General features: G+C 27.9%; 1 protein-coding gene across 6 annotated transcripts in view; it reads right to left on the reverse strand.

The window, feature by feature from the left end:
- Positions 1-17,699, reverse strand: part of LOC113556877 (neural-cadherin) — a 129,049-nt gene extending 111,350 nt beyond the window's left edge. For 4 of the 6 annotated variants that reach the window (XM_026962088.1, XM_026962087.1, XM_026962083.1 and 1 more), the window contains exon 1: positions 17,102-17,699. The gene's annotated coding sequence lies outside the window, so the exon portion shown is untranslated. Of the gene's footprint in view, positions 1-8,012; positions 8,094-17,086 lie in introns of all 6 variants that reach the window. The other 2 variants (XM_026962084.1, XM_026962085.1) reach the window with 2 other exon arrangements.
- Between the last annotated feature and the right edge of the window lie 2,426 nt (positions 17,700-20,125).

Genomic DNA, 20,125 nt, shown 5'->3' on the forward strand with positions numbered 1-20,125 from the left:
TTATTGTTATTACACATTTCAGTTTATAGTGTTTCGTTTAATTTTCAACTATTTATACACACGATGTCCATTACACTGTAAAAATATTTATTAATTTTTTGTATACAATCAGCGATGATGAACCGGTGGAACGCAAGGTGTTAGTGACAATTATTTACCAATAAGTTTTAGTAATGAATACGTGGCAAAATTGAATCTAGGTTTTAATTTATACAAATTAACTTTTTACTATATAACCTATTATATATTAATATTATGTTATGTCCTATGCTCATGTTGGTATTTATTATTTTCTTTTACTGTTTGAGACTTTACTACTTGAGTAAATCCTAAAATAATATTGTATAATATTTTATTTTTTACAACAGATTTTAGGAAACAAAAACCCAACTATTTGTTAGTGTGTTACATAAAAAAATAATTAGTAATTACTATTTAGTAATCATATATCGATAATAAGTACAATTATCTTATATTTTTAAAGCCATAAGCGGAAAGTATAATAAAACAGTATTCAGCTAGCTGTTCTCCATGCACCAATAACATTAAATTAATGATTATGTAAAAATAATAATAATATTGTTCCAAAGAATGGATATCACTGTAACTCGACTCTTCTTGACTCTACTATCTCATACAATGAAGGATATAGATGTTCCGTCTATAAATATCAGGTCCATGGTTTAATTATGTTCTTATATATTGTCGTGTATATGGTCATTAACATTATAATATAAAATATTAAATAATAAATAAATATGTACCATTAAGACACATAAAACACTATAATATACAATCTGTATTAAGCAACTTCGCTCGGGTAAAATTAATTTATCTTTTGTCATTTTCTGTTTTGATTTACTTAATTATATAAATAATAAAAACACAATTATGCAATAATTAATTTTATGATTTTCTATTTCTGAAAAAAACAAAATACCTAATCGGAGATCGATTCAACAAATGCTTAAAATTTAACAAAAGTCCAAAATAGTTAAGGTTCATATTCATCTATATATGTTTAGATACGTCAAAAATATCTCCAGTATTAAAAAAACAAATCATAAATGTAATCATTTTAACAAAAGTGTTCATGATTATTTGATTTTAAAATTAGTTTTATTATTATTTAATATATTTGCAAAAATAGGTTTATGCCATTATATACTAATTATAATTGCAACATAATCTGTCATAAAAATTTAAATAAACAGAAAAATATTTGATTTTTGGAAGCCAAAACTAAATTCATGTAGTGTGAGCCACCTTATATTGCAATTTATAGAGGTTGAAAAAATAAGCTGTAAAAACTTTCCAAGTCTCAAAGAATCTATTGATATAACTTTTATTTAAAACGTTTGAGTGTAGTTCTTGAGTTAATAGTGGAAAAACATAGAAACATTTATATAGACATATAATATATATTTTAACAAGTCAGGAGGGTTGGCCAAGAAGAAAGTCGTGCTGAAGTGAAATAATACTTTGTTTTTTTTAATGGCACCACCGCAGTGTGTGGGAATAAACTCCAGCTGCTGTCATGGAGTTCAGCAGGAATGTGTAAATATGTGTGTGTGTGTTTGTGTGACTATCGTCCACAGAGTTGCGAACAACTATCGTACAGACCTTAGTGAAATATTTTATGTTTGCTCAAATGTAATATAAAATTATTTCCGACCATAAATGGCGTAAATTGTGTTAAACTTTCTTTCAATCTTTTGACATTCTAGATCCATTCTATATTATGTCCAAACAACACCAGGGTATTAATATCATGTATGATGGTCATCACGTTTAAAAAAAATGTCGTACATAAACGATAAACGTATATCGTATCTTACCTTAAGCCATCAGTGCTGTCCAAATTGAATTTCGAATAAAGTCATTAGCTTTGAGTGTACGAGGTTTTTAGTTCATGTCACTAAATACGAGTGAAGGCATTTTTTTTCGTTCTTTAAAACGTTCAATTTTGAAACGCGATTTGAACAGTTCGAAAGTACGCAACATTTTTACAAAAATTGTAACGCGCATTATAAATTATACATAACATCATGTTATAGGATTTATATTACCCCGTATGATTATATCATCATTTTTTTATTATAAACATTCAAAAATAGTTAAAATTGTGCCTCGTCTTTCCTCGCGCATATATACATTACGTTTTATGTCTGAAGTATATGTATCTATACAATAATATAATACGATAAATGCTCGTAAAATATTAAACAAATAACCGTATAGGTACCTAAATATATATTATAATAATATACACAAAACGACGGAACGGATTTGGTTAAAATAATATATTCATTTAATAAGCGTCCTTTATGAAGTCATATGAAGGTACTCAAAAAATCGAAACTCAACGTTTAAAATTTTGTCGTTTGTATGTTATAATAATACATTTCTTGTTTGTGGATACCGAATACAGCTAATAATAAAGATAGTAGGTACCGAATAGAGATGTCGGCGTGCATCTTGTTTCATGACATTAACCTGAAAGAATAAATGATAATTCCCAAACACATAATATTATTATACCCCCCACGGTGAACGCTAACATAGGACATATTGTAGTTGTGGTACAATAAAACACTGTATTATACGTTTAAATTTAAAATATTCAAATAAAACGACCGGCTTGGTTTTGAGACGCACAGAATTAAGGTCCAGACGATTAATTTTCCAAAATGTGTGCATTCTAAGTAACAAGCTACGTTAAAAGTATCTATATAGGTATAAATTACTGTATTTTTAGATTACTTTATTACATTTATTCACAGACATTATATTTCACTAAGTAAAATATCGACCTTGCTGCAGTTTTGGACACAACTAGATAGGTATGCCGTGTACCGTGTATTAAACTCAAACAACATTCGATCAATTGATAATAATTTGCAGATATTTGTTAAAATCTTACAATATAATTGGAAAATAATGAAACATTATGGGAAGCTCTTAAATTTAAATTTAATAACTGCATAAAATATAAATAAGTACACAAATTTACCTTCTTTATTTTATATATAATCAAAATATAAAACGATTAACTAAATTAAGCGCAGAATACAACAGAGCTTTGAATATTATTTCACAAGTCACACTATATATTTGATATAATACACGTTTGTACTATATACCGTGCGGCGTGCACATAATACTATAATATGTTATTTACTTTTTACTTCAAAGGCGGCATATTTAATATGTTTTCTCCTTACGAAATATCGAGAACTTTATTATATATATGTGTGATTAACTCTGATTTAGTTTAAAACGTTAGCCATAATAATATGCCACTGTATTATATTTTATAACTTATATTATTACGCAGCGTATTTATTGTTAAAGTAGCATAATATTGGCATTAATCACTGTGCTATTCTTGATATATATATATATGTGTGTGTGTGTGCGTATACTACCTAAATTATAAATCATATTATATTGTTTTGAAAAAATAATAATTAAACTTTTAAAGTTTTTATTAAATTTGTGAACACCCGATACTATGGCGATTTCATATGGTACAGCTGAACTCCTACTAGTCCTACAAAAGTGCGTTGAACGTTTCAAACTAATAGTTCAACGAGAGTGTTCTAGCTATAATACTATTAGGTATTGATTTTACCAATCTCTTTACTACACCCTTCATAATTTCGATTACGTCATTCATTAAAATATATTTTTTTCAGCAGTACTGTTTACAGCCATAATATAGAGGGTAAACAGTAAACATCAATTATTAATAATTTACTATCGAACACAATTTCGAATTTTAGACAAGTACCTACTCCATACAGCGGTTGTATATATACATTATCTCCATTAACTATATCTATTTATTAGATTTAATAATTCGAACATCGGTCGTTATATCAATTATTTTTCATTTAAAATCTCAATTTTAAAAATTTTTTTTTTAAATAATTATGTATTTGATTTAAGAAAAAAAAACAAAGTGAATAAAAATTATATTAACAAAATAAATAATTTTGTAAATAACGTAGAAATAGAATACCCTGCTAACACATATTTTTATATCTTATATTATCTTTCATAAAACACGGGAAATTCTTATTCTGTGCTTAGGTATATAATCTTCCATAAAGATTCTTCGTCACGCCTGCGTTACATTACTCGTTAATTTATTGATTAAATTCTTAAAACGTTTGGTAAACACGAAGTCGACTTGTATGTGTGTATGTGTGTGTGCACGCGTGTATTATACTAAAGAGATGATAAGGGGTAACTTCGCTAAAACCATTCTATCCATATCGCATATATATGGTCATGAAATAACAATATAACAATGCATAAAAATGTTTAGTAATTAGTTTTTTTCCTTATATAATATCATATTTTGTTGTATTAAATTATATTAATAGGTTATAATTTAATGAAGAATAAAAATCAAGAATACCATGTAATTGTATAATTTAATTTAAGTTTTCATTTCATTAATTAAAACTTGAACTTTATTAGTTCAAACCCTATAAAGTGGTGAAATCACGGATTTTGAGTATGCACATCAAAAGGTATGCATAACTTAGCAATAGAAACGTAAGACAGATCGAGAAAATAGATAAAATAGGATAAGGATATTTAACAAGGATTAGTACTATTATGAATTTTCAAAAAAGTCTTTAAATTCTTATTTTATTTCAATACGGACCAGGAGCCGACGACAGTTATATAAACCTAATAGGTTATTAGATAATATAATATATGAATAATATACAAGTAAACTTAATTTAATAGTTTAATAGATTCTCGTTAGCATTACGTGTCATTGTAATTATTGGCCGATTTCTAGCATAATTGGTGTCGCGTTTAGGTATGGAAATAGATATACATTACAGACATGGAAGTATGGTTCTTAAAAGCATAAGGATTTCATTAAAATATTAATTAAATGATTAACATCAAGATCAGAAATATCCATATAATAATATTAAACAACATTTGATTACAAATATTACCCTAAATATGTAGATAAGAGTCGTTGAAAAATTAATTAAAAATTTAAATCAATGGATGTTAAGTCAAGATTAATTAATTACCTTAGGTTAACATTCGTACCCAACATTTGTTATATTTTATGAATAATTATTACGTGGTATAAATTTTAACTCAAAATCTCGTTTCTATAGTAAAGTAAAGTATTTATACAATATTAAAACTCTGAACTTTCCTATTCTATAAACTATAAGTCACCTAATTATTATTAATGAAATTTAATATAATCATCTTCCTACATGAGTACAATTTACTCAATAACCTTATACCGTGGAATAGTTCAATCTCTTATCCATAATAAAATTACTATGCAGTTTTCATAATTGATTGTTTAAACAATATAATTAATATTCAACAAATTTTAGTCGATGCTAAAATATAATTGCAATATGCTATAAAAGGAATTGAATTTCAACAATTTTTATCAAGTGTTTAGTGGGATTATAAAGGAATAATTAGTACAATATTTTATACATAATATCTGTATACATACGTAGTTCCTGATTTTGCGGAAAAATTTAAGAGCACTCCAACCCAAACTTAAAATTATTCAGGGGTCACGAACATTTTTACTCGTTTTATTATTTGTTAAGTCAGTAAAGGCAAATAAAATAGAGTATACAAAATAATGAAATTATACCGATTTCTTAAAAGCCATGAAATATAAACAGTATAAATATTATACACAATACGATTATCTGCAGTCGTCGCTTATGTTTCTGAATGAAAAAATATTATATTCAATAAACAGATGAAATGTTGATATATTGCATAAATTAGGTATTATTTATTATTTTAGTCATTTTTGTGTATTATTTTCAATAATATTTAATTTTGAAATTCGTAATAAGACTTTTCAGAAAGAAATTTAAGAAAAAATAATGATTTTACCTGATAACAAGTTTTAAATGTATTCATATTATACAAAATTGGTGGAATGTGTTTAAAAATTGTATGAAAGTTAAACAAAATACAACAGCGAGCATATTATATAGAGGTAATAATATGTATGATTGGTGACAACCATTGAAAAAAAAATGAAAATTTTAAACTCACCAATAAGAAGTGGTGTTGTACTGCTGTCACTTTTTTATATACTCGACCGATTTACGAAATGTATGTACTTTATATCCTACATAACTTGTATGAAATCACTAGGTGTGAACTGTAAAGTAATCAAACCTTCAACTTGCTAATATAGTAATAATATTTTAGCACAGTTAATACTATACGCCGCGTGCATAACTAGGAATAGGGGACACAGGGATACCTCAAATCAATTTTCAAAAATTGTATTGTATCCTTAATTTGTTTTCCAATTTAGGAATCTTAGGACAATATCTGTATAGAACTTTTAAAAATTAAAATTGCATTTTTTTATAAAAAAAATATTTACAAAATTTGTGTAAGTACCTATTTATATATTCTGGTATAAACGTACAGTACATGGCAATTATGTAATAATTACGTTTAAAGTATGAGTATAATATGGTAACTGATAAATAACCACAAGTTGTAAATTAATTTATAATGCCTTGTAATTAAATAACCACAAACAATAAAAGATGAGAATACAAAGAAAATATTTGTTTAAAAAACAAAATGATAATGTTATAAATGAAAAATATTCTAATTTTAGAATACATGCGGTATACCTTATACCTATATAAACTAGAAAACTCAATGATTTTAAATCATAATATTATGATAAAAACACAGCAAGAGTACAATAGATATATTTTTATACGCCTAGTTAAATAACAGTGAATGCCAGCATACAACAAGTATAAAATATATATTATGTATATTCAGATGATTCGGAATTTCGGTTCAGTACGTCCACGTCCTCTTCACGTAGTGGACGGGGATTGGTAAAATTATAACCTGCAGATCTGCGTAGAACGTGACAGCGCCGCGTGACTGACCTCACGGTCAGATAGTCAAATATAATGTAGAGTACCTACCTACCTATATTATATTGTACCTGTACACCACGCAGCGATATCGTCACTGCAGCCATTCCATTTTTAACAGTTTATCTCGAAAAGAATCCGACGATATTATTATATATTATTATGTATATAGTTTGCTCTTATGACTGACCAATGGCCATCGTACAATAAGCACGACATAGGTAGGCGCACTAAATGGACGGTGATTGATTTGGATATCTGTGTACACAGAATGAATAATCAACCATGTTATTCCCTCCTCCCATTTTTATTTTATAATGCATTTACTCAAACTCAAATTAGTACGAGTAATTTCTGTGATATTTAACATAATGTACCTACCAAGGATAATAGTCAATGATGATAATTGATTTAATGATATAAAAATAATTGTAGTAATTAATGTTCTAATATATACTAATATACTAATATATCAATAATTTATGATAAAATTATCCAATTATACCAAGTATACTAAATTAAATATTACATAATTTATTTTATATTTTTGGAAAACCTTTTTAAGGATTATTATTCTTGATATCAACATTTTAATAACTCAAAAATAACTCGTTGAAATTTAGATACATCAAAGTTTTCAAAAAAATAATCGATACTAATCAATTTATTGTAAAAAAAAAAAAATGGATCTAATTTGAAAAACATAATTTTGTATCGACACACGACATTCCTGATATGGTTATGAACAATTCAAGTATTTAAAAATATGGCCTTCAACTATACTTGAAAATTCAAAACATTAAAATTTTAATAAATGCATTATTTAAATGAAAAGGGAAGGTGGTAAACACGCTTGGTGAATCATCCTATATAATATCATACATATAAGTACGCGATAATTATTGTGCATTGCATAGATATGTAAGCATATATATATTGTGACCTTCATCTGTATTTGGTTTTTTTGGGAGGAAATTTATCACGAAGTTTCGGCGAGTTATAAGACGAAAGTATATTATGTGTGTAGTGTACATCGTATAGGTAGGTACATTATATAACATATTGGATTAAGATTACCTGTGGCTTATGACGTTATATTCATCGTTTACTCTTAAGTCATTGCAGTGACCACCCACACGCAGGCAATGTAACATTCACCTACGAAAATTACAAGATTGGTGCAAGATGAATTATGTTTCTTTCAATAACAAATAATGAATGTTGAGCGCGTATTGTGTTGTTTGAACAATATAATATTATAACTGCCCATAGGAACCGCCACAGAAGTACGAGCTGATGTACGTAATATTGATGCGATTGATTGTAAAAACTCAAAGAATACCGTATAATACACGGGCGCTGTAGGCATATTTTGTGACTTTATAACGAACGTATTATTTCAATGGGCTATTTTATGGTGTTTATTAGACGTGAATATTTTAAACTTTATATATTATACAATCATCATAACTTAATTAATGGTTAACCTAACTCAAAATAGGAAATTCAAACTATACAACGTGTTTTGTGCGTTTCATCAATTCGATAAGAAATTATTGTATACTACTGCAGCAACAGTAGATTATATTATAGAACACCTTTTACGTCAAAAAAATAATTTTACTTCAAACATGAATGTTTAAACGTATATGTTTAACGTGGATTCTAAGTTTAAACAAGAGTTGTTTTATTCGATAAAAAGTGAACTTCCAAAAGTAAAACCACTTGTATATAGTATTCTACATAGAGATGAGTTGTGATGCTTATAATATAATAATACCCGTTTAATTATCGTGCTCAAATCAAAACTTAAAAGTCTCAGCAATGTGTATCAAGTATAAAAGCACTATAACGATCAAGTTTAAAGCTAGTTTCATGAGCCAAGAATAGTTTGCAATTTATGCGCTACCTATATCAACTATACCAACTATATCCAATTAATTATAACTATCAAAATTAATAATACATTATATTATCATGGCATCAATAAGCGACGAGATATTATAAATAAACCATTATTGATTACATTAAAAATAATAGGTCAACAAAGATGTGGAAAAACGAATAGGCGTGCTTAGGATGTATCATATTTTAATGCAATTAATAATAATATGAACATATATAGGTCATAAGCTCACGGAGTCATAACCACAAGTGATTGTAAGCATACGCAGGTTTATATGAAAAAGTTGAATTAAAAAATTCATAGTGAGATAGTTATTATTAGCGCGCTAAAAACTGTTATGGATCGACATGCATTATTTGTTCAAAATTAACTTAATAATGTGCTTCTAAATACTGAAAATTTGCACAACTATGAATTTATCATTGTTTTAAAAATAAAATTACAAAACTAATTTTTAACATTTCTTTTTTCATTTTGACAATAATCAATATACCTCAACTTTGTCAAAGTTAAGTTTATAATTATTCTCTTCAGTATAATGAATTAAATATTTAAAGTTTGTTATGCGTGCTAAAATATAAGAATATAAAAAAACCATTACAACGCAGCATTTTTTTTTTTTTTTTGTATGAATCATTAACGTTTTATTGAACCATATAATGACTAAAAGATAGAATTTGTTTTAAAAATAATTTTAAATGAATCGCAAGATTATTTGTAGCCGATTATTTAATTAAAACTAATGGCCAAGTACCGATGTATTGATAGTGAGTTACGTATATTTGTGTTAAATGGTATAAGCAAGTATAAACTGAATACGGCTAACTCAGTGGTTTTGAATATGACTAGGCGAAAAATATATGGTCATTGTTTTAAAACTTCTATAACTAATATTTATAATATATTCACGCAATATACCTATAAAAAAAATTAAAGAAACGCACATCTTGCGTGATTCAGTTGATTAAGCTACCTATCGACTGGCTATTTAAATATTTTAAACGTCTTCACCAAAGGGGTATTTTTATTCCGTTTTTTACAACATTATTTTTATAGTTAAAAAATAGATGTTATAAAACCTAGTTTTGCTTTTTAAATTAAGTAATGTATAATAATATAGTATTTAATTAAATCAGAAACTGTAATAATAAAATACCCAAACTAATAATAATAAGTGGAAATAATCAATAAGCAATTTAATTAAATATCAATTTTATGAAGTCAATTCGTTCATTATAGACAATTTTTTTAAATTTGTGACATTAATTGATTTATTTTCTATATTATTAGTATAAAGGGGAATCAATAATAAAATGATAAATTAATTGAAATTAAATAAGTACCTCGGTCGAGTAACCACGATGGTACCCGTGGTGTACCTACAATTTAATTTTTTTTCCTCACAATTCAAAGAATTAGAAATATTTTTTAATAAAAGTATAAAACTATAAATAATAATGAACCAAATATAGATTATTCACAATAAAATGATCATTCCATGAACATAAAAATGTTGATATATATATATATTTTTTTTTTACATACATTGGTGTATAAATTATAGTGTATCTATTAGATGCATACATACCAACCGATGCTGTATATTAAAAAAACTAAAATTTCAATATAAACATTTATCTACTTATCATTTAATAAAAAAATTAAATATATTTCAAAATATGGTGTAAATAAAATAATATAAGATGTGAGCAATGATTATCAGTTTTGATTTTGAACATTGAATAAGTGCTCATATTTAATTATAGGTTAAAACAAATATAATTTTAATTAGTGAAACACACGATTTTCATAGAAGATGTTGCGAATATAATATTGGTTAACAATTCCTTTGGAAGCGAAAGTTTCCATAATTTATTTCAAAGGTACTTTGATTTAACACATTTTAATCGAAATTAAACGTTTATGAATTCAATTATTATTATAAAGTAAAACATGTCATGTACCGATTCACGCTTGTGTACCATCTGAAACGGTTCTATAAATTAATATTTTGATAAGTTAAATTTAAATAATGAAATATTTTTAATATAGTTCAAGAAATATACATTTGTGGCGAGTTATATACGTTTTCTATGTTCGTGAAAAATCGATAAACTGCTGTATTGATACACGTGCATCGAGTATATCAGAAATCACAGGATGCATGAAACTTCAATAAAATTAATTATATTAAACACTAAAACTCTGAACACGATGGTTTAAATCTAGAGGGGTACAAACGTCTGGAAAATGTTGGGAGTTTTTATAGTTCAGATCAGTAAATCAACACACGAGTCATGTCTTGAAACCATATGTCCTCGCATATGCGTATTATTATCGGTTAAATACATGCTGCCTGTGTAAGTCCTCCATGCGTTGTTACATTTACTCAAAAGTGGATAATGGATATGTTTTAAAAAATTTAAAAATAAAATATAAATTCTCTGTATAACTGAATAATTATTCATATGATGGTATAAAGTATTCAATATAAATATTTCTTTTTTAATAAACACCATAATTAAATTAACTCACACTTGAGAAATCATTATGATATATTTTTAATAGATATTACAACGGTTTGTAAAACCGTACTTCATAACACCGAAATAATAAAATAATAATGATGGTCCGTATTAAATGTCGTGTAATTGGTGAAATTAAAATTTTAATGGTTATATAGCGTCAAACTATTTATATTTGTAATAAAATAATCGAAAAAGAAAATTATTTTCTTTTTATAATATTATCGAAAATCAAACATTGTAATCATTATAATCTTAATAGGATAATACTAGTATAATACTATAATAATAAACTGGTGAAAAACTTGCGTTATGAATATTTTTTGAGATTTCCACTCAAAATCCTGTATTATACATGCATTTTTGATTTATAAGTTAAAACTTAACATAAAATAAACAATATAATTTAAACTTCTAAGCAACTGAATCATCAACATACAAAGCAAACTAAAAAATACAAACAATATCGTTATAGAGTGGATTTATAACACTGAACCAAAGTATGGTTCAATGATTCATAATGATTGCAGGCTAACGCATATAAAATCTAGCAATCAAAATGTAATCCATTAAAATATTTGGTACACAAATCCATTAATTTTTTTAAGGATTTAAAATATAAATACACTATTAATAATAAATAAAAATATAGGTACTTAAATAAATATTAGTATATAGTGTTCATATGACAATTTTATCAAACTACACGAGAGAATCTGCAAATAACTATATTATTTGTTCATTAGATACTCCATAATTATATTTAATTTATTATAAAAACATAAGGCTTTATAATTTTAAATTATAAAATATACATTTAATTACTAATTTAAACTATAGGTATATGCCTTGTAAAAAACTATTTTTTGTATTTTTAAGAGGTCAACAACTATTATTAGGTACGGAACAGTTTTATAAGTTTTTCATATGAACTTTAAAATGTTATTACTCAAACAAAAACACATAAGATAAGTGACCCTTATAAAAATAACATTGTTAAAGTGAATTATTTGTACACTAAAAAGTTAAAAGTAATTTTAACAAAAAAAATAGTGTTTCTGTGTAATTATTATAGTTTTAAATATAAATTATTTCAAACTTGAAATTTTTATTTCTCCAAATAACTTAAGTTATACAGAATTCAAAAGCTTCAATACTAAATTAAATATATACATACTTATTTCTTGTACTTATGTTTCTTACATGGACAATATACATTACTTTAATATAGCAGACTTTAAATGGCTTAAACAACAACTTCGTACATTGGATTATATTATATTTGTTCTTTAAACTAAATAATTTTAATTCCACACACAAAATACAACAACAATGATAATAACAAAATAATCAAATAAGTATTGCCCATAACTAGTAAAATGGTTATTTTTCACATTAAGAAAATCTAGGGGTGCATTTTTATTTTATGAGAAGAATGAGAAAGCGAGTATAGCCTTCTTGTTATTTTATTCTTGTTACACATGATTTTCGGCCACACTTCCTTTATAACGAAATAATAAATATTTGTTTGCTTGAACATTGCCTGCTGCACTCTTCACGCAAAATTAAAATGGCGCCACAACTGAAGCACTCAAAACCTTTCAAAAACGTGGTGGTTATAATATTATGAGTGTTGAAAACTAACGATTTGAACTTTAAAAAAAAATACATTTATATTTTATAGCATGCAATATACATGTAATTCACATGTTATAAACTTATAGGTAGGTATATTAGATAGTTAGCGACGCTAGCGTTAACGAGAAATATTCTCCATAAGACACAAAATATATAACACGGACAGCTGTAATTTTAACCAGCAGAAAGATGTAACACTATGTGATAATTTACATAAAAATAATCTATGATCACACATTACTAAAAGACAGTCACAGCAAAAAACAAAGGTTTAGAGTTGAGATATATCTATTCGATAGAACCATAAGTAACGAGCAGGCAACAAGAACAAAATTTAAATTCAATACTCAATAGGCGTTTAAACACACTGAATAAAAAGGCATATTTACAACAATAGGAAGGTGAAACACACAATAAACGTCGTGGTTTGCGATTTATGAGTTGTGTCTAGACAAAATGATTGGTACACGAATTATATTCAGATAAAAAGTAGTTTTTTTTTTAAATATTTTCATTTGAATTTTTGACTAATACCTTTGTAAAAGTTTAATAAAATGTTTATATGATCAAAAATCTTAAATTTAACACGTGCATTACAGCGTAACATAGCTAGTGTACCTATTTTGCCAATTTTAATTCAAACAATAAATTTATGACTAGGTAATTCAAAGTATCGCCCTCGATGAAAACAAGAAATAAAACAATAAACCATAATCGTCAATTGTTCATATTATAATAGCTTCGTAGACCAACGGTCAACGATTTGTGTATGTCTGAAAATCGTACAAGACACTGCAGTGAAATAATATCGAGGCGTAGAGAACGCGCTTCTGTCTCTTCGCTTGTCAAAATAAAACCAAGTCTCTATGACTTTTAGACACCACCAAAATCAGCCAAATATAATATAGTTATGTATGAGATGAAAATCAAAAGAAAAGTATATTCTCCGGGAGATTAGGTATAGGTAGGTCTGATGCGGAGCGACCTGTTTAAATTCGTTCAACATAATGCAGAATTATTCGATTGATTTCCAATAACACACGTGTCCAAATGACTTAATTTTTATGAGAACAAATAATATTATATGAAATCACTTTACAAGATTATAACTCGTTGAATATTTCTTTCAGTCACTTTATAATACTGGAAATATAATAATTCATACACTATATAGATAAAAAATATAGTAAAAAAAGTACATCAAAATATAATTAAACAATAATATTATGGAAAAAAATTATCGTTTTAGTTAGGTACCTATATCTATCAACTCATCTGTATTAGTCACATATTAAAGTTATTATTATGTGTAAATAATAAATAATTAGATAAGTCAAGACAACCAATGTCATGTGTATTATAATATAGAATAGATATAATAATAATAATTGATTTAAATGTTCATCATGATTCCAGACATTCTATATAATTTTAAATAATTTTAAATTATGAGATTAACACTTAAGCGAAAATTTCTGATTAAAATTATGAATGGTTGATAGCCAAGTGGCATAAAGATGTATATATGTATAATTTACTTATTTGTATGAGGGAAATATTATTATATTATAGATAGTACCAAGATATTATTATAAACGTATCGAATTTGTGATGATTGATTAATAATGTCGAGTTAACTGCAACTATACCAATGTATGATAATTGTGTGTAAAACGGAATACGTCACCAAAACGCCCATGTACAAATTTATAAGAACTAATTACAATCAAAATACTCGCAATTGAAAAGAAGAATTTCATAAAAGTGGCGACGACAATATGTAATAATTATAAGCTAAATAAAAGGTATTTTTTCGATTTGAAAAATGCTAGGGTTATCTATACGTGTAAAACCCGAAACATAGAAGGTTGACTCAAAATGTACCCATTAAAGCATATTATATCATTTTAATCAAAAAATTAATCGATGGTTTTCGTGAATTTATCTTAAACATTGAATCAAATAAAAGGCTCACATGTATAAATAAAAGCAATAAGCTAAGGTTCAAAACCAAATAAAATGTTATACGTAGGACTTACACAATTAATATTAATCTATCAAAATTTATAATTTGTAAAATATAGTGTCATAAAAAATATTAGATCCGATATTACATCTAGTTCTTATTTTAGTAAAACTATTTTTAAAGACTATTATACTTACTATAAACAAATAACTAAGAAACTGTTATTTTTTATTTTGAATTAGATGCATCAATATTTTCAAAAATATTATTTAAAAAAAAGAAGAGATATAGGTGCCTACTCATTTTAAAAACTTAAGTTTATATCGCTACAAGTCGCTCTTTTAGTAGCATACAAAATCTCAAGAATTAAAAATATTGTTTTTTTAATAATTTAATATATATATATATTTTAAATTTTCAAAAATCATAATTTTAATAAATTCATTATTAAATTTAAAAATGGTAAGTGGTTAAATATCCATGCATACTCGTACAGTCAGCTCACTAATAACGAAGTTTACGCGATATAAGTTATAACGATTGAAACTATCGTTCCCTTAATAGTCTCACAAATTAATAAAAGATCAAAAAAATTACGGTATACCCTCTATGAAACGAAGTTTTTTTTTGGTCAAAGCTCAAAGTTCTCGTGATGTAACGCAATTTTATAGTGCTGCAGTTAGGTATTATGAAATTTTTCAGATAACTATGGAGCGATATTATGCTGGAATACATTATCGCTATTAAGATAGTATACTATATACACGAGTTACTAATTATTGTATATAATGGCTCTACGAAAAACGGTTCATCGGTATCTGTGACAATTGAAGATAAAACTTCAAGACTTATTATGTGAATATACCAGCCGAAAAAGTGCTCAATACCGACGAGATGAGATTGTTTTTTTTTTAAATATTTACCTGACTGAGCCTTTAAAAATGAAAAGTGGCCCGGAAAAAAAGAAGCTAGTCACATTATACTTTACTATTGAATGGCCAAGTTCAGGCAACTCCAATACAAACAAATATTATAGACTTTTTTGAAAATAAGCTTTTCTGATCCGTGTTTACATATTTCTTGCATATGATTTTAAATTATATTTGTATTATTAAAACGAAAACGAATACCAATTTGTAGTGTGTTGATTTAAATTTTCCCTTAAATCTCGTTGTCACGGATTTTGTTGGTTTAAACTCTTGACATAACAAATAACAATGTATAACGAACTTTTTTCCGGTCCTTTGAAATACGTTATATCGCGAGTCGACTGTGTATTATAATAATAAGAATAGCACTTATAACACTAGCCGGGAGCGTATAACGTAAATAATATAATATATTATGACTACGATAATATTATATCATAACAGTAATATTAATACCTATTCTACGTATGAATATCATACTAATTTGTTATTACTATTACGCCTAATCGACGCAGATATCACACAACCTATTCATTCGTAGGCGATTTATGTGGTTCTACACATAATTACATAATTAATTGACCCACAAAAACTGACGCTGAAACTCAAACTACAGAAGCGCTTTTGAGGACACATCAAAACTATAAAAGTCCCTAGGCAACATAATATAACATTAAATATCACCTAACAACCAGTAACCAATTATGTATATAATATTAGAAATATTAGAATTTCATCTCCGGAAAGAATGGTAAATGATGGTAGCTCTATTAGACCATCTACGGAAAATGATATTCGAAATGTTCCTCAGAAGTAATACAAAATACATATACCTATAATAATACATATAACCTAGGTATCTCTTATACACATGAAATAAACTGAAAAAGTAAATATTAGTAATTACTGCTATATTACGGTGGTAATGGATGGTTTTATAAATATTACTGTCGTGGGTAAATGACATATTGTAATATTAAACCATCATAACATTACCATGAAAAAAATATACAGTTTTTACAAACACTTTTTTTTACTGTCTAAAATACACCTAATATATCAAACAACTAAAGAGGTAGGTAATATAATATTATTTCAATACTTGCTATTATTCCTATCGTACCTATATTGCAGTAAGTTATATTTATCATCACATATATATTATTAATGTATAGACCGTTTTATACCTACGAAACTCTCACCTTCAGTAGCGTCTTGATCGTCTAGAATTTTCCGCCTACATCTTGGTCAGCGGCCACTAGATATTAATATATATATATATATATGAATATTATAATATATTATGCGGGATGCCTTCTCTCTGTAGCAGTGCGCTTATCGGACGGCGTTATCGGCTGCACATCGCGTTTCTCTGAAGACGACGGTCAGCGGTGACGACGACGGTAGTGCACCTCCGGGCAGCGGGCGATCCACATGGTCTGGTGCTGTGTCAGTGTGGCGGTGACGGTGGTGGTGGTGGTGGTGCGCTTCGGAAAGCGCCGCCCCGCGCCGAGGGCGTAAAACGGGCGAGATCGACCGGGGGTGAACGCGCGCGCGCGCGCGTTTCTTTCTACCGGTGTCTTACGCTGGTATATTCGTTTGGCGTCTGCACGACGGTTCGTCCGGACAGGCGGGCGCGTGTGTATATATGCGTGTGCTTCGCCGGAAATCACTGGATGGCACGATAGGACCGAGCGGACGCGAAGAATGTGCGTACTTTGCAAGAACCGCGAACACACACGGCGTACGCTCACACGGATGAACAGCACACGCAAGACTATCAAGCGGCGACGGATTCGTAGTCCGTAGCCGGAGTACTATAGTACGCGCTATGTCCCGAAACGTCGATAGCCGCGCGCGCCGACTCCTCATCACTGTGGAACGACGACGACGGCCGAGTTCCCACGAACATTGCGCGCACGCGCACGCGGCGATGCAGCCGACGGATCGTCGTGCCGGTGTGCGCGCGGGGGTGGTGGCGGCGCGGTGGCGCGGTGGCGCGGAACGAGCGAGAGATCACCGCCGTGGTTGTTATTGTTGTTGTTGTTTTGTGTGTGTGTGTGTGTGTGTGTGTGTGTGTGTGTGTGTGTGTGTGTGTACGTGAAGTGTCGTTGCCGCCGCCGCCGCCCCGTGCGCGCGTGGTCTAAACCGTGAACCAGACTGCGGAGATGACCCGGCGCGTCACCCACACCGGTGTGGTGGACCTGCGACCACGGTGCGGTGGTTGGCCAACATGGTTACTCCGAAACACTGCACCGCCACGGAATCGGTGCGCCCGCGTAACTTGCCTGGCGGCAACGGCGTCGTAGACCGGCCGGCCTACGCAGGCACAACGATATTATTATTATTTAAATTCTGACGTTTTCGGTTTTCTGATCTTCGTTAGTATTGTTCCCTATTTTCCCCAATTCCCTGTCATAATTTGTGGGGAGGGGCAAGGTATGGGTATTTTCCCTTGTCTTATAAGACATAAGTAATCCTATGGTCCTGAGTTATTAGTAAAAATACAAAACTATATTTTTATAATTTTAAAAAGAATTTCAATAAATATTGCGTAGCAGTAAAATATAAAAAATAAAGGAAGTTGAATAAATGTGTTTTATATATTTTTATAGTATTCGGGATCGTTTTTAAATTAAATAGGAACCTTTGAGTATATGGAAAGCATTTTAAACTTATGTTTTTCGAACTTAATTTATTCTTCATCACGTTTCAGCTAGGTTATTTTTTGATATTTTTTATTTTATTTTATATTTTATATTTATATTTAAATATTTATTTTTTATATAATTCATCAACAATCATTAATTCTTTATTTAATAAACATTAAAGTATTTTAGAACTAAATTATTATACATTTTTATTCATTTTCACTGTTCAGTATACAATTAAGTAGGTTAACAATACTTAAATTTAACATTACAATTCTAAATTAAAAATTACTTATATTAAAAAATAATTTTCATATTGTTGTACAATTAAATAATAAAAAAAAAAGTATTTAAAATGTAAATATACGTTCTAATCATTTGTAATTTTTCTTAAATACACTTTTTTCTTAAAAGCATTTGAAATTAATTTTTAACACTTTCTGATTGAATGTAATTATTATATCTGTAGACTGTATTTAATTAAAATTTTAAAAGTTTTTTAACAAGGCTGTAATGTGTAAGTATTACTAACTAGAATACAACATAATAATGATTAATATTTATAGTTTATGTATGTTTGAATATAATATAGATGCTCGGGGCATGTATACATACGATTTAGTGTAAGTGTTATGTGCATGTATTTATTGTGTAAAGTAACATAATATTTAACTTTTAAGTTGCAATCTCCCCACATATTATATATTTTTTTTAATGCGAGCTATTGTTTTATGTATTCTACTTCTTTTATTGTCGAACGAAATAATACTAATACTACAATATAGGTATAAATTTAAAAACAAATTGTATGCTGTCAATGGATGTGATACATAACATCAACATAGTTCATTATAAGCAACAGTCTACAACATTTTTTTTTTTTGTGTGTATTCACCAAAATATATTTTCCGTAAACGTTGTTTAGATCAGTGGGGCAATTGTGCACTTGTTATATTTGCGCCCTCCTGTTATAATTGAGATTTATATACTAAATACAAATAAATTATAAAAAGAGGGATCAACCTAAAAACATTGGGATTGGGATTAACAAAAATAATAATTATAATGGTTATTGATGAATAAAAATGATAATATAAATTATTAAGAAGTAAACAGATTATATTTTATGACAATAATAAATTTTAATAATTACCAAGCCCCACCGGACTCGTCGTCTCTTACATGTGTGGAGAACCAAGAAACTATTGATCCGTTGAACTAACTCTGTCAAATTATTATATTACAAGGATTAAATCCTTAGAACACCACACACAAACAGCTTTTTGGAGGATTTAATCCTCTAAGCGCAAAATCCGTCAATAAATCCTCTCGTGTATGGGAATCTAATAATATTATCATTTATGTACCTACTGATATTTTATTTCTAAACTTGATTTTTTCATTCTAACAATAGCTATAGTACTGTATACCAACTAACACAATAATAATTCTAAAACCAAAATAATTAATTTTAAATTAATCTGTGATTTCTAAGATATCTGTTATTATTTTGTATTATTCACTTTTTCAGTACCTACATTTTAGCAACCGTGTTTTGTATTACAATTTAAATTA

This window comes from Rhopalosiphum maidis, chromosome 3, assembly GCF_003676215.2.
Source record: "Rhopalosiphum maidis isolate BTI-1 chromosome 3, ASM367621v3, whole genome shotgun sequence".
Lineage (NCBI taxonomy): Eukaryota > Metazoa > Arthropoda > Insecta > Hemiptera > Aphididae > Rhopalosiphum > Rhopalosiphum maidis.